Source organism: Scyliorhinus torazame, chromosome 18 (genome assembly GCF_047496885.1).
Source record: "Scyliorhinus torazame isolate Kashiwa2021f chromosome 18, sScyTor2.1, whole genome shotgun sequence".
Classification (NCBI taxonomy): Eukaryota; Metazoa; Chordata; class Chondrichthyes; order Carcharhiniformes; family Scyliorhinidae; genus Scyliorhinus; species Scyliorhinus torazame.
This window is the reverse complement of record NC_092724.1, coordinates 28,926,552-28,942,582: the sequence shown is the minus strand read 5'-3', so window position 1 is coordinate 28,942,582 and position 16,031 is coordinate 28,926,552.

Below are 16,031 nucleotides of genomic sequence, written 5' to 3'. Positions count from 1 at the left end.
ATGAGGTGTGTGCTGTATTCCAACCAGAAACTGCAGCAGTGAGCAGGTCACACACCCTGCACGTGCAATTGACATCAAGCAGCTTCCATGTACCTGCTTTTGCCGCCAAATCATGAAGCAGAAATGCTTCTATTTTCCTGCCGTTGGCAAGCAAGGCAAGAGGACCCTGAAGATAGATTGTGTTCCTAAACATAATCGACGACTAGAGACTCAAATAGGCAGTGTACCTACTGGACAGGATCTACAACAGAATCTGCTGGAGAGAGCTGCCAAGGAGAGTCCAAGGCAGGTCAGAACAGTGCTCGTGTTAGCTCTGTGCAGGGACTCTGGTTAACAGTCGACAAAGGAGAAACTTAACTCAGGAATAAATCCATATAAAGATGATTTCTTGAGATATGGTTTTGTCAATGCAAATAAGGATGCAAAGCCCATGTGTGTTACATGCAGGGAAGTACTGGCAAATGAGAGGAGAAGTTTCAGAATTTGAAAGAGAACTGGAGGGTGAAAAAATCCTTTTGAGGTTGAGACCCCATAGTCAGTTACTAACTTACAGCTGACTCCAAATTTAAAAAAACTATGCTGCTTTCTGTGACCTGTGATGCCACATTAAAAACACAGCAAAAGCCCATGAGGCTGTCAGCATTCTGGAATGGCATGTCCTGGGAGTATCCAGGGCTGAGTAAAACACGCATTTTGTTTCTACTGCCCTTCACGACGACCTACATGTGCGAGGTTGGCTTTTCCGTTTCCATAAAGATAAAGGTGGCACAAAGGATCTGGCTGAATTCTGCACCCGATGTTCACATTGACCTCTCCTCCTTTGAACCTGATTCAGGTGAGATCGTGAGGACCTAGCAGGCTTCCCTTTCGCATTAACAGTAAGAGAACGTGGTGCGTGTCGGCCGATTGGCAAAAGTGGATCCCAGGAGAATATCATAAACAACAAATGAAATCAATAATTTGTTCAACACTTTTTGTTTGAGTGAAGCATTGGATTAGGAAACTTGGCCACTTATCATCAACATCACCAAGCAAGGCTTGTGAGAGCCTCAGCATCTGCTGGAGTCACCTCCAAAAATGCAACACTCCTGCAAGAAGTCACTAAATGCCAACTAAATTGAGCACTTAAATTCTAAGGCGACAAGGTTATCAGCTAAAACCAAACTAATTAAGTATTATGGCAACTTAGGAATGATAAATAAACAAATTAATCATAATATTGGGCCTGATTTAACTAAATGAGAACAAAGTCCCATAGTGAGTGCGTTTAGCCCCGTGATTCCCACGCTCGCAGCGTCGGGAAAGACAATGCTATCAAATGTCACTCGGGTTATAAGGGCGTCTCAGTGGGGAATGCGTGGTCGAGGACGCACAATGCCCCGTTTTCTGCACTGAGGTGTTCCGCTCGTGGAACTCCTCAGTGTAGCAAGAGATCTGGAGCTCCTGATGCGACCCCAATCCCCCAAAACCAGTATGAGGAGTTCCCCACTCACTGTGAGGGGGTCCCCAGGGCCTGCGGCACCACTCAACAACCACACAGAGTACCCCCAGCCCAAAATATATCAGCTTGGCACCCTGGCAGTGCCAACCTGGTACCTTGGCAGTGCCCTTGCCAGTGCCACTTGTGCACCTTGGTAGTACCAGCCTGGCACACAGGTGGTACTGCCAGGGTGCCTGGCTGACACTGCCAGTGTGCCCAGGTGGTACCAGCAGTGCCAGGGTACCACCCTGCTCAAAGGCATGCATTTGGGGCCATCAATCCTCTGGGAGATCCCCACAAGTGCTGTTCCGTCTGGTCTCCCTTTGTGGAGACCAGTACTGAACAGCACTCGCCCAAAGTCTCCAAGGCAAAGAGGATAGATCCCAATGCCTTGGTTACCTCAGGGAGCTGCACATTAAAGATTAGCTGTCTCGCTCTAATATGCAGATTTGCCAAAAAGTGATGCCGCCCGCGATTAGCGGGATTCACATTGCCACGTCTCGCGAAATTGCATTAGATCTTGCGAGGCGTTGCGAGCCGAGTAGATCCCGGGAGCGGGGTCTCCCGGCTTCGATTGGGCACGTTGCGCAGCGGTGCACAGCTTTTCGGGCACACCATGGCCATTCAATCATATCCACTATCACATGTCATAATGGCATCTTAAATATTTGACTTGATCTTTCTTTGTAAATATAAGCCCCAATCTGAACGGAAAGGGTTATTGGATTGGAATTGTTTTTGCACTTATTGGTTAGTAGCATTCTTGGCTATTTTGCTGATGTTACACGGGAATAATAAACAATGATTTTAGAGTCACAGAGCACAGAAAAGGTACATCAATCCATCGCATCTGTGTCGGTCAAGAACAACCACCTAACTATTGTAATCCCATTTTCCAGCACTTGGTCCATAGCCTTGTCTGCCCTGGCATCGCAAGTGCACAACTAAATACTTCTTAAATGTTATGAGGGTCTCTAATCCCTGCGGGGCCCCACTGGACACAGGCTTCCGGTCTGCAAACACCCCTCAACCGTCACCCACTGCTTCCTGCCACTCAGCCAATTGGCAAATTTTCTTGGATCCTATGGGTTCTTATCTGATTTCTTAGTGTGTGATTGGGGTGGTGCCAGGGGCACAGGCCTGGCTACCCACCCTGGTTACACTGAGGAGGTCATGCAGCTTCTTTCTGTACTGTAAGTCGGTCCTGGCAGTGGGGCCCAGGGCGCTCACGGCCTCTGCCACCTGTGCCCAGACCCGTTTGGCATCCGCGGGTCACTGCCCCGTTCCCAACCCGGGGAACAGGGTGCCCGCCTCCCCTCCATGGCATCCAGGAGTATTTCCGGCCTGGCATCAGTGAACCTCAGGGCTGCTCTCCTGATGGCATCTTTTGACTGGAATGAGAGTGTGTGCGGAGTGGAGTGTGGCTGCAGTTTGTCAGGCTCTCGAGTGCCAATCCCGATCCTGGCAAATCGCATGCCAGTGTTCGTTGGTGTTCCAGTAGTTTCACATGGCACCTCCGCTAGCCCATTAGGATGCCTGGAATTGCTCTGGGACTGGTGCCACTTTCAGGGCCGTAGAACTCACACGATTCAGTCCCAGCGTCAGAAATTGAGAATCCGGCCCAGCTTGTTTTTAAAATGAAAACAGAAACTCGGTTGAAGAATGCATCATTTCCAGTGGGAAAATGCAGATTGGGTTGATTACATTAAGCAGTGGAATCCCAGAAAGGCTGCTTGGAAGATTTTCACGACCGATCATGTTGAATAATGACTTTGTCAGAGTCAGCTACATTTCTAGGTTTTTGACAGTCTAGATAATCTGGGAAAGCACACATCCCGTAAAATACATCCTCTAGTGTAGTTCATAACTCTTCCTTTATTTCATGCGTAAATAGTTGTCTTGGCATGTAAGTCAAAGCAAGGCATGCAGTGGAGGGTGTGCAGTCCACATGAAGTCTATCCTGTGAGAGATTGCTGTAGTATCATCATAACTGTAGGAACTGCAAGGGTGAATGAAGTGTCGCGAGTAGCTACTTGAGGGAGCTACAGCTACAACTATAAAAGGCAGTGATGCTAAGCTTTGTGTGAGAGTGTGTGCAGGATTTAGCTAGAGAGAGCCAGAAGTACAGATAGTGTAGGTGAGAGCAGATCATAGTTTATATCAGTCGTGAGATGAGCTGCAGATGAGTGTAGTTTAAATGTTATTAATCAACTGTGCATTCTTTAGGAGTATGTATCAAATCCAAGTTAGTAGTGTTAATAAATGTATAGTTTTGTTTAAGTTCAAGCTACTTTGTGGTCTTTGTGAACACTAAGACAACCATCCTGAAATAAGCAAATCAAAGAACACCACAATTACTGTAATGATTCTATGTGTGAAACTATTTGAAGAGGTGAGTGTGATGGGGAGGGGGTGTTTTGCTTTTGAGGCAATACATGTATGGAGTATTAAATAAAAAGAAGAAAAGAGATGAAAGGGGGGGGGTTAAGATGGCGGAGAAAGGTCAAAATCTAAAATTGCCGAACTCAAAGTTGAGCCCTGGGGGCTGCAACCTGCCCAACCAGAAGATGAGATGTTACTCTTCCAGCTTGGGCCGCAACAGGCCAAGGGCGGACATGTGGGTATGAGAGCAAGGTGCTGAGTTAAAATGGCACCCAAATGGGGTCAAGCTTGTGAAGTGAGTGAAGGTGTTTTGCAAAGCGGTAACCCAGTCTGTGCTTAGTGTCCTCAGTGTAGAGGAGGCCGCATTGGGAGCAGCAAATACAACAAACCAAATTGAAGGAAGTGCAAGTGAAACGTTGCTTCACCTGAAAGGAGTGTTTGGATCTTGAAGGGCGAGGAGATAAAGAGGCAGGTGTTGCAGCTTCTGCGATTGCAAGGGAAAGGGCTGTGGGAAGGGGTTCGGGAGTCGGACGTGATGGAGGAGTGGACCAGGGAAAGAAGAGAGACCGTGAGAGGTGGAGACTTGGATGTTTGGCTTTCTATGACTACAATGAAAGGTTAGTTGGGATTTACCGAGCCCATTTTCAAACACAGGTGATCGCTGATTGATTATAAGAAATGCCGCATGAGCAATGATAGTGGTAAAGAACCATTTTAACTTCTGCAACCGGAGATTTTACAACAATAACTGAGTAACTAGAGGAGCAATTTGAATGGCAGCTTGAGTTTGTTCTGTTCCAGGATTAGTTAGATTTATTTATTTATCTAGTTTTCATCAAGAGAAGGAGGGTAAGAATTACAAACTAGGAACACACTGTGGCATACTTTGCTCAAGCTGTAATGCCCAGGAGAGTAGTTTCCCTTCCGTTTTTTGTTCAGTTGCCTCCTTATCTTTTATTGTAATTGTTTTCAGGATGTTCCTGTTTTTTTAATAAATATTTTTATTGGCTTTTGCAAAATGTTTTATATAATCTATATTACACACATATAACTAACATTTAACAATCCCTCCCTCAACCTGAAAACAATTAATCAATTAATTAACAGGAGACTCATTCTTGACCTCGTCAAATGTGTTCCGTGAACTACCTTGAATTGTATTAGTGCCAACCTCGTGCACAAGGGCCGGGATTCTCTGATCCTGAGGCTAAGTGTTGACACCGTCATAAACGCCCTCGCGTTTCTCAACGGTGTCAACATGCTCTCAGGAGCAGCGATTCTGACCCCAACAGGGGGCCAGCACGGCACTGGAGCGACCCACACCACTCCAGCTGCCGATCCCGGTGTCAGATGGGCGGCGCGGGTCTGCGCATGCGCAGTGGGACTGGCGCGATTGTGCGCATGCGCCGTGGCTCCCTTCTCCGCTCCGGCCCCGACGCAACATGGCGTAGGGCTACAGGAGCCGGCACGGAACAAAAGAGGCCCCCAGCCTGAGAGGCCGGCCTGCCGATCGGTAGGCCCCGAACGTGGGCCAAGCCACAGCGGAGGCCCCCCCGGGGTCGGACCTCCGACCCCCAACCAGGCCACCCCCAGATGGATGCACGGCAAGGCCCCGTCGGGTAAGACCACACGTGGACGGCGCCGGCGGGACTCGGATGTTTGTATGGCCGCTCGGCCCATCCCTGGTGGAGAATCGCCGGGGAGGGGGGCACTCTACCAGTGCCGTGCCGACCACACCGGCTCCAATGGCGCCAATTCTCCGCTCTCCCGAGAATCGGCAGACCGGCGTTAGGGCGGCGTTGCGCGATTCTCGCCCGGCACGGCGATTCTCCGGCCTGGCCTGGGCTGAGAGAATCCCGCCCAAGGTTGTTGCATTTACCCACCGTAAAAAGTTAAAAGTTACTTTCTTTAATGGGATGTGGGTATCACTTAAATGGCCAGCACTTGTTAACCATCCCTAATTGCCCTTGAAACTGAATGGCTTGCTTGGACAATTCAGAGGGCAGTTAAGACCCAACTGCATTGTTGTAGGTAATGAGTCAAATGTAGGCCAGGCCAGTTAAGGATTGGCAGATTTCCTATTGCACAAGTCAATTATTAGGAGAGTCCTGCATAAAATCTTCACTCATAAGCTGCCTATATCCTTGCTTTCCCAAAGCACATAGATATGGCAACAAGCGGAGTTGAGGCCGTCGATACCGTCACACGCTCCTTCTCACGTTGAAAATGATTTTCTTTGTATGTGTGTCTTTAATGTGCTCCTTATATATGTTACCCATGGCCTCCCTCTCTCCAACTTTCTTCTGCACTTCCCATTCCTCTGATTCCAGCTCATTGGTGTCCCTTAACTCTAAGTCTGGGATCTTACCTAACACCCACCTCATAAATTCCACGTTGTCCCAATTCAGAGCATATATGTTCACAAGTACCACTCGCACCCCCTCCAGCTTCCCACTCACCATTGTGTACCTACCCCACTTGTCTGACATGATTCTCCCTGCCTCGAATACCACTCGTTTGCTGATCAAGATCGCTACCCCCCTGGTCTTTGAGTCCAGTCCTGAGTGGAACACTTGGCTGACCCACCCCTTCCTCAGTCTTGTCTGGTCTGTAACCTTTAGATGTGTCTCTTGTAGCATTGCCACGTTCGCCTTCAGCTCCCTCAAATGCGCGAACACGCGAGCCCTCTTGACAGGCCCATTCAGTCCTCTCACATTCCATGTGATCAGCCTGGACGACTGGGGGCTTCCAAACCCCCCCCCCCCACCCTGTCAACTAGCCATCACCACTTTAAGGCCAGCCTGGAGCTCGCGGCCTCCACTTGAGTCTCCACTCGGGCATCGCCGTTCCCAACCTTCCATTTGTCCCGTAGTAACAGTTCCTCCCCTGTCAGCAATGCAGCTCCCCTCCCCCCCAGCAACAATACTAGAAACCCAATCCCCCAAGTCAATCTCCAGCTTTACACTTGTTCATCCCCCACTACGCTTCCGAGAGTCAGCTGACCCATGCTGACTTGGTCGCCCCTGGCACCAAGCAGTCTGTCTCCCTATTGTTCTCCCCCCCCCCCCCCCCCCCCCCCGCCATGGATAAACATTTTTAAAGCATCACATTCCCCAGTAAACAAACATCAGAAAAACAGTGAAGAAAGTGGAGTGTTCCATTCAGTTCTGGAAATCACATTTTAGGAAGGATGTGCCGGTACTTGTTGCAGAGCACAGTTGCTTCGCGGCTCCGGGATCCCAGGTTCGACCTCCCGGCTTGGGTCACTGTCTATGCGGAGTCTGTGTGTTCTCCCCGTGTCTGCATGGGTTTCCCCCAGTGTTCCGGTTTCCTCCCACGGTCCAAGGATGTACAGGTTAGGTGGATTGAGCATGCTAAATTGCCCTTAGTGCCCAAAAAGGTTAGGTGGGTGCAATAACCTGCACAGGACTCATCCACCTGGGGATGATTGTTCCCCATGTTCAATTGGACTGAGTTACCCCAGCACTAGCATAAAAGGCAGGCAGCTGTAGAGCCAGCTAAAAAGGAATGAGGACCCGGTGAAAGGGAACCGGGCCCTGTGTATGTATGATGCTGTGGCTGAAATAAAGGACTTTTCAGAAGCTCGTTGGACTCCCCTGGCTTTATCACAGAGGGGCTCCTGGGTTACAGGTATAGGATGGAGGTGTGGACTTAGATAGGGTGCTCTTTCCAAGAGCCAGTGCAGACTCGATGGGCTGAATGGCCTCCTTCTGCACTGTAAATTCTATGATCTATGATCTAAGCATGCTGCTGGTGGTTCATCTACACCAGTCCTTAAAGCTCCCTAAATCTCTGTACTCCCCTGTCCTTCGTTATGGCCCTCTATAAAACAAGCACGCTGATACCTCCAGTTAGGATGCTAGGACTGCCTCTGAGAGTACCCAAGTGAACACAGAACCTTCATGTATTTAGCGACATCCCAAGGTCCTTCACATCCAATGACGTCCTTTTGAAGTGCAGTTACCTGGGGCGAAATTCTCCCCCAACGGCGCGATGTCCGCCGACTGGCGCCAAAGACGGCGCCAATCAGACGGGCATCGCGCCGGCCCAAAGCTGACTAGTGGGAAGCACGTTACACAATGTGCCATGGATAGAAATGAGAAATGACCAGGTGATCTGTCGCTTGAAAGAGAAATAGCGGCCAGGACACCAGGAGAGAACTCCCTTGCCCTTCTTCCTAAAGTGCAGTGGGATCTTTCACGAGAGGGTGGACAGAACTTCTCTTTAATGTTCACATCCAAGCTTTGGAAAAACGGATCACAGAATTCAACATGTAGGCTAGCTCAACCAATCTGTGTGGAGGACAATTCCACAACTGGCATCTTTATTGCTCTTTCAAAACATCCCCAGCAATGTTTGAGTGTCTCATATAACATGTGATGTTAATTAATTCCATGGAAATAGGCACGTAGCAAAACCACAAAATTCTTCAAATTAAAACACCATTTGCATAAAAGGGACACTTTAGGAGTTTGAAGTTCTGTTTCATAGAAGGCATTGAATTGGATCCCGACTGTGCAGAAGGAGGCCATTCGACCCATCGAGTCAGCACTGACCCTCCAAAAGAGCACTGTACCTCGTCCCACTCCGTAGCCATATTCCCATAACCCCATGCATTGATCATGGCAATCCACCTTAAACTGCACATCCCAGGACATTTAAATGGAACCTGCTCAGCCTTATTTCACTCCTCCCACTTCTAGAGAGAGGAAATAATTTGCATGCTTTTATCATCTGTAGCAAAGGGATAATCAATGTGTTATTTTTCCATGGATCAATTACTTTATTATGAAAAGTCCACTCACTGCATTCAATGTCAAGTTAGGGTTTTGGAGATTAACTATATTCAAAGAGATTTTTATTGGAACTTGGTGTTTTAAGAGTGTATGGAATTTGTTATTGTTGGTTGCAAATGTGTTTTTTTTGTTTGGTTTATTGGGTACTCTGATCTGTATTTTAAGTATTACACTGTTTTCTGCATTTTCCTCACAGCTGTTCCTGCGGCCGTCTTGCTGTCAGCTGCTTATTTCAGTTTCAATAAGCAAATTGGTCAGTGCGGGAGCCGCTTGGGAGAATGCAATGAGGGATTTGGATTAGAAAAAAACAGATTAAGGTGGGGGGTTTTTTTTAGGCAAGGCAGTTCCTATTTCAATTGTCACAGATTGACAAACCATTTACATAAGTGACTAATTCAACTCCTCCACAAAATGTCTGACCCACTGTTTGTAATACAATGACCCATTCAACGCAAAGTGCTCCATTGACATCTCCAGTATCCCAATTACTGGGGTGGTCAACGGTACCTTCACATGGTCCTTCTCAAACTGAAAATTATTTTCCTTGTATGTGTCTCTTTCATGTGCTCCTTACCCATGGCCACATCCCTCTCTCCAACCTTCTCCTGCACTTCCTATTCTTCTGCTTCCGACTCATTGGTGTCCCTTAAGCACGAGGTCGGTGGACCATCTGAAGCTCCCTAAATCTCTGTACTCCCCTCTCCTTTGTTATGACCCTCCTTACAACCATTTCCATTGACCAAGATTTTAGTCAGCCCTATTAAAAGCACCTTTGGTTCTGCACCATTGTTTCCTTATGGTCTCATGGAGCACATTGGGCGGGATTCTCCGTTTCAGAAACACCGGGACAGAATCTGTGGACTTCTACAACAACTAAACTGGCGCTGGTCCCGGAGCAATTCAGGATCCGTTCATGGACAAGCACTGGTGCCACGTGAAACAAGATCAATTCCAATGAAAAACAGTGTTGAATTCACCGGGTTCGGGATTGGCATTCGAGAGGCTGACAAGCTGCGGGTGCATATTAGCGGAATTACCACATATTCCCACACACACTCATCCCAGCCAACAAGATGGCAATGGTTGCGCGGGAGCAGGCCCATCCCGTTGAAAGGTCAGTGGGCCAGAGGGTATTTAGGGGGGTGTCCTGGGAGGACACACATACGACCCGTTCACAGTGGGCAATCAGCAGTGTGCGCAGCTGCATGGCTGCCTTCAGACTGCACCAATGGTGTTCCATCCCCGTCCACCCTGAATGCACAGCCCACCTCCTGCTCCTCCTACCGGTCCTGGCAGAAGTCCCCCAGTCAGAGGCACAATCGTCAGTACACTATGGCAATGTTGGACAGTTTTCTTACTCCCCTCCTTCCCTCACAAGCCGCGTCACCTGTTTCCCGATTTTTAAAACCACAAGTGAAACTCGCCGTCCGTAATTCCTCCAGGCGGAGGTGGAGCATCGCGGAGGCCCCGGAGAATACTGGGTCAGGCCAGCTCATGATATGCCGAAGGCATTTACTGGACATGCGGAGTAGAATGCACTCACACAACTGTCGAGGCACTGGAGCATGGCATTCTGTCGGGCTTCCAGCGCCGGCCTTGATTTTCACCTCCCGCGCGACTCTCCACTCAATCACGTTTCCCATCTGCCGTTGCTGGATGAAGAATCCCGCCCATTGCCTTTTCCTCTCTTTATAAACGATCGCTGCTGTTCTTTGTGATGTTGTTCTTGTTATTATGCCATTATAATTAAAGGCTAGTTGGCAGTCCTGTTGTGCATTATCCCATTCGGAAATGCATCGGGCACAAGCTCAATATCAAAGGAGACTTGACCTGCTCTGTAAATTGCTCTACTTCTCAGATATAATCTAAAATATTGGCAAGACGTCTGAATCATAATCTCCAATAATATATTTTTTCTTTTGGAGTCAAGGCTTGAGTCTAGGTCAGGCTGATGAATGAAAATCTCCTCTTGATCATCTATAGTGCCTTTGTTGAAGTAAGTTTGGTTAGTCTTAATCCAGGGCTAATAGATGTGGACTCACCAGAAAGAAACAGTCCGTGAATGATGCAAACTCAGTTAAATTGGCAATCTCAGTAAGAGAGACCATTATAAAGATAAGGGATGTTGGAAATCAAGAACATTCCACTGGGAGATGGGATCATTTGCGGATGAGTTTCTTCCACACTGCTGGGGGAGAGTAAAAGGAACTTTACTCTTGGTTCAAGAATATCTGGCCTGTGATCAATGGCAGATACTGTGCGTACTCCTAAAATTCAAAGTGCTTAGTGTTCTGAACTTGATGAGAAGTCAAAAGAAGGATTACACACAACACATCGATTTATCCTTTCTCCTTACCAGCTGATTAGTATTTCCAGCATTTTCTGATCCTTGTTAAAAAGAATTGAAACTTTAGCTGGAGCTGGTGGATTCCTGGCTCACTTCAATCCTGATCGTGAGGTAAGTTCAATATCTGGCTAGCTCATGAGGCATGGATTTCATCAAGGCTTTTTTAACAGACTTTGTCCTGCAATTGACATCTTTATGGGTCTGAATGCCTGTTTTAAGCATTTGGAACATTTCATAAAATCCAGCGATTTCCATAGAATCCCCACAGTGCAGAAGGAAGCCATTTGGTCCATCGTGGTTGCACTGATCCTCCGAAAGAGTACTCTACGTAAGCCCACTCCATCACTCTATCCCTGTAACCGCCCCATCCAAAAAAACCTGCACAACTTTGGACACTAAGAGGCAATTTAGCATGGCCAATCCACCAAACCCGCACATGTTTGGACTGTGGGAGGAAACCGGAGCACCCGGATGAAAAACACGCAGACACGGGGAAAATGTTGAAACTCCACACAGCCACCCAAGGTCAGAATCAAACCTTAGCACTGTGCTAACCACTGTGCCACCGTGACACCCAATGGGACCAGTGCTTGCACATATTGGACTAAGGCAGTACCTGGGCTTAAAGTTTGTATGATAAAATGGACACTTTGCATGTTAATTTCAACCCCAACATTGCTCCAGCTCCAAGACATATGGGCCCCGATTTAATGGAAAGGTTTCAGAGTGTGGTAGTGAGCGGAAAATGCTGGATATTTCCCGAAATCCAACCCGGCGAGGCCTTTGCCGATATCTAACGTTAATTGGGGCACTTAATGATGGCCCATGGGTTTTACGCCGCAAATGACTGTGCCGCCGGCTGATTCGCCAGGATCATGCCTGGCAACTCCCGCTAACGAGGGGAGCAGGACTTAAACTGATCCCAGCCATGTCACCACGCAGACCAGTTCCACGATTCGTGGATGCTGACTTGGCCAGACTGAAGGACGCGGTGGAGCCCAGACCGGATACCCTGTTCCCCTGAAGGGTTTGGAGCCCAGGCCAAGTGGCAGACAGTGCCATCTGGGAGGCAGTGGCAACAGCCGCCAGCGCAAAGAGAGCTGTCACACAGTGCCACAAGAAGCACAAAGATCTCCACTGGGCTGCATGGGTCAGTTGGCACCACACGGGTGAGTTGGCATCGGCCGCCTGGCACTGGTCCCACCTGCGAACCCAGAGGCCCACCCCCACCAAAATGGCCTGGCAACACACCCGTGCACAATTCCGCAACATGGCCCCAGCACACCCTGGCATCCACCAAAACACTCCACCCATGCCCATTGTTGCCAGTTTAAGGGAATACTATCCCACGAGCGTCGCCAATAATGTTGCCAATCGGCACTAGAGTCACCAATAATGTTGCCAATTAATAATGATGCTCTTTAGAGTCGCCAGGTATCAAATGATACCACCACAAGGCTTTACCGGCTATCGATCAAAGGATCACACAACCAGTTAGTCAGTTCAAGTTCAAAGATGGTTTATTTACACACAAGGATTACTTCGACATGCAACACAAAACACTACAAGTTAAACTACACCTAACAACTACAATAACCTATACTTAACTTCAGGGCAACCGGCTGTATGCAGATGGACATGGCCTTTGTCTGGAAAATGCATGGCTGGGTGGAAGAAGTGGCTCTGTTTCTGCTGGGCTCATCCATCTGGTAGCGATCGTTGGTCTTCAACTTGTCTGTCTGGTCGTTATGCTGCACTTGGGTTGGCATAGGCCGGATCCAAGAGAGACCGAGCACATGGCTGTGTCTCTTCTTATCCCTCTGGGATTTCACGCTTTTTGGGGCATTCCTTAACTTGGACCCAATAATTTGACAGGCTTCGATCACTGCCTTCGATTTTGGCCAATAAAGGGGCGGGTGCCTCGATGGCTGGGCGTGTCCTTAGCCGTCATTGATCTTGACTGTTTGGACTCCCTGAGTAAAGGGAGTGGCGCCGATTAGTCTGTGGCTGTACCGGTTTCTTGAGTGCAGTCCCATTGTTCAGCGGGGGTTAAAGTGACCTTCTCCATATTACCACCGATGGGGTTCTGTCCTGTGGGTGTTCGGCGGGACAGACAGGCAGCAACTAGAGCTGGGTAATCACAATACAAGGGTGGCATGATGGACCGCAGTTGCTGAGCCCCCTCACTCCCTCCCATCCCAGGGGTCACTCTACCACTGGAGGCGGCCCACCCCTACCTACCCCCTACCCCCAGTCTAAGCCAGTCTCCCTCCCCCCCCCCCCCCCCCCCCCCCCGGGCTCCGCCAACCACCCAAGCACTGGGGCAGCTGCCCCGGTGCCCCCAGGCTGACTGCCCGATTCTGAAGATGGCTACTTACATCCTTGGATCCCACAGCAGCCATTTTGCTGGCTTCACGCTTTTAAATAGTTGTACTGAACGGCACCTGTGTGACTGCTCGCTGGGGGAGGTGGTTAGATCACGGGAGGCCATAGGATAGGGGGTCCGTCCCATTAATGTGATGGGGATTGGTCTTAATTGGTGATTATTGGTTTCTCGCCACGCCGCAGTGGGATCCTGATCTCAACAATGGGAATGGGCTGGTTAGATCGGAAACAGAGAAGGGCGGCCCGGTGGCGCAGTGGTTAGCACTGCTGGCTACGGCGCTGAGGACCCGGGTTCGATCCCGGCCCTGGGTCACTGTCTAGTTTGCACATTCTCCCCATGTTTGCCTGGGTCTCACCCCCACAACCCAAAAAGATGTGCAGGGTAGGTGGATTGGCCACGCTAAATTGCCCCTTAATTGGAAAAAATATATAATTGGATACTCTAAATTTATAAAAGAAAAATAGATCGGAAGCCGATCGGCATCTGCCGTGGTTCCCGGTTTCGGCCTTGCCCGCTATCTAACCGGCCCATTCCTTTACGCACCCGATGCGACATTACCGGTAGATCGCACTCATGATCTGATCTAAATTGAATAAGTAATATTAAAGAACATGGAAAATGTCCACATCAAGCATTGCATAAAAAATTCAACATTCTGGCAACTTTTCCCACTGTTGAGAAGAGTGCTTTGAAGGAGCATTTTACAATTCACAGATACTTGAAAGTTCAACTTGTCCCAGTTTGCGGGGAGGTCAAACCATATATTTATCTTTATTTCCCACAGTGTTTAAAGTGTTTGTACTTTTACATATCCTGTACTCATGTGGGTGTTTCTTCAGTAATTTAGGCCGGAAATTACTGTCTTTCACACTGGCGGGTATTCCTGTTGACAATGGCGGGACTGGAAGATCCCACTGGCGGGACTGGAAGATCCCACTGGCGGGCCACCTCCGCCGCTGAAAAACATGCGACGGTTTGCACGGAAAATCCCGCCCAGACAGATTTGCTGTTCCGGTTACACGGTGGAATATTCTGTTCTAAGCCAAGCATTTTGTTTGCCAAATTAGTTTGATATGCGGAGGACACATAGTTGTATGAGTGCTGGATACTTTTAGTTCAGTTCATCAACAATAACTTGCATGTGTACAGTGGCTCTGACATTAATATAAAACATCCCAAGGTGCTTCACCAGTACTTTATGAAGGTAAATGTGTCACTGAGTTACACAAAGCAATATTGGGGCATCGGTCCAAAACTTGGGAAAAGAGGTAGGTTTTGAAGAGGAAAGTGGGGTAGAGAGGAAGAGACATTAAAGAAGGACATTGCAGAGTTTGATATCTAGGTAATTGAAGGCACAGCCACCAACGTTGGCCCAGTTATAATTGAGGATCATAGAGGCAGTTACCTCCGAGAGTCATGGTACTGGCGGAGATTGGAGACATAGGGAGGAGCAAGCCAATGGAAAGATGTGAAAACAGGAAACAAGGATGAGAATTTTGAACTCAAGGCATTGTTTAATTAGAAGCTAGTTAGGTCAGCTTCCACAGGGAGATATGAGTACGAGTGTACAATGAAGGACATGGGCTTTCGGGACATGGGGCGAAATTCTCCGTTATCGGCGCAAAGTCCGCCGATCGGCGTCAAAAGCGGCACAAACCCGACTTTCATCACGCCGCCCAAAACGTCTCAAAGTGTCCGGCCCGGAATGGGCTAGCAGCGACGTGACGGGATCCGCGCTTGCTCACGTGCTTCATGCCGTGCGGCGTCATACATGCTGCACGGCGTGACGGCTCATCAGGACGCGCTGCTCCCCCCCCACCTGACCGGAACACCCGACCGGAACACCCGACCGGATGGCCGCCCGCCGCTCAGACCCGAGGTTCCAGTCACGGGATGTGGAGACGCTCCTGGACGCAGTGGAGCAGAGGAGGGAGGCCCTGTATCCAGGACACGGCCGCAGAGTTGCCCCACGCCACAGCCGGCGTCTGTGGAGGGAGGTGGCAGAGGCCGTCACCGCTGTGGCCCTGACACCACGGACAGGCACACAGTGCCACAAGAAGGTGAACGACCTCGTCAGAGCAGCCAGGGTGAGCCCCCCCCGCCCGATATCCATATCCCCCATATTCCCCCTCCCCCATATCCCCCATATCCCCCCTCCCCCAGATCTCCCCTCCCCATATCCCCCATATCCCCCCATCCCCATATCCCCCATCCCCATATCCCCCCTCCCCCATATCCCCCCTCCCCCATATCCCCCATATCCCACCTCCCCCATATCCCCATATACCCCCCTCCCCCATATCCCCCTCCCCATATCCCCCCTCCCCATATCCCCCCCCATATCCCCCCTCCCCATATCCCCCTCCTCCATATCCCCCCTCCCCCATATCCCCCCCCTTATCCCCCTCCCCATATCCCCCCTCCCCCATATCCCCCATATCCCCTCTCCCCATATCCCCCCTCCCCCATATCCCCCCTCCCCCATATCCCCATACCCCCCTCCCCATATCCCCCCTCCCCCATATCCCCCATTTCCCCCTCCCCCATATGCCCCCTCCCCCATATCCCCCATATGCCCCCTCCCCCATATCCCCCATATCCCCCCCCATATCCCCCCTC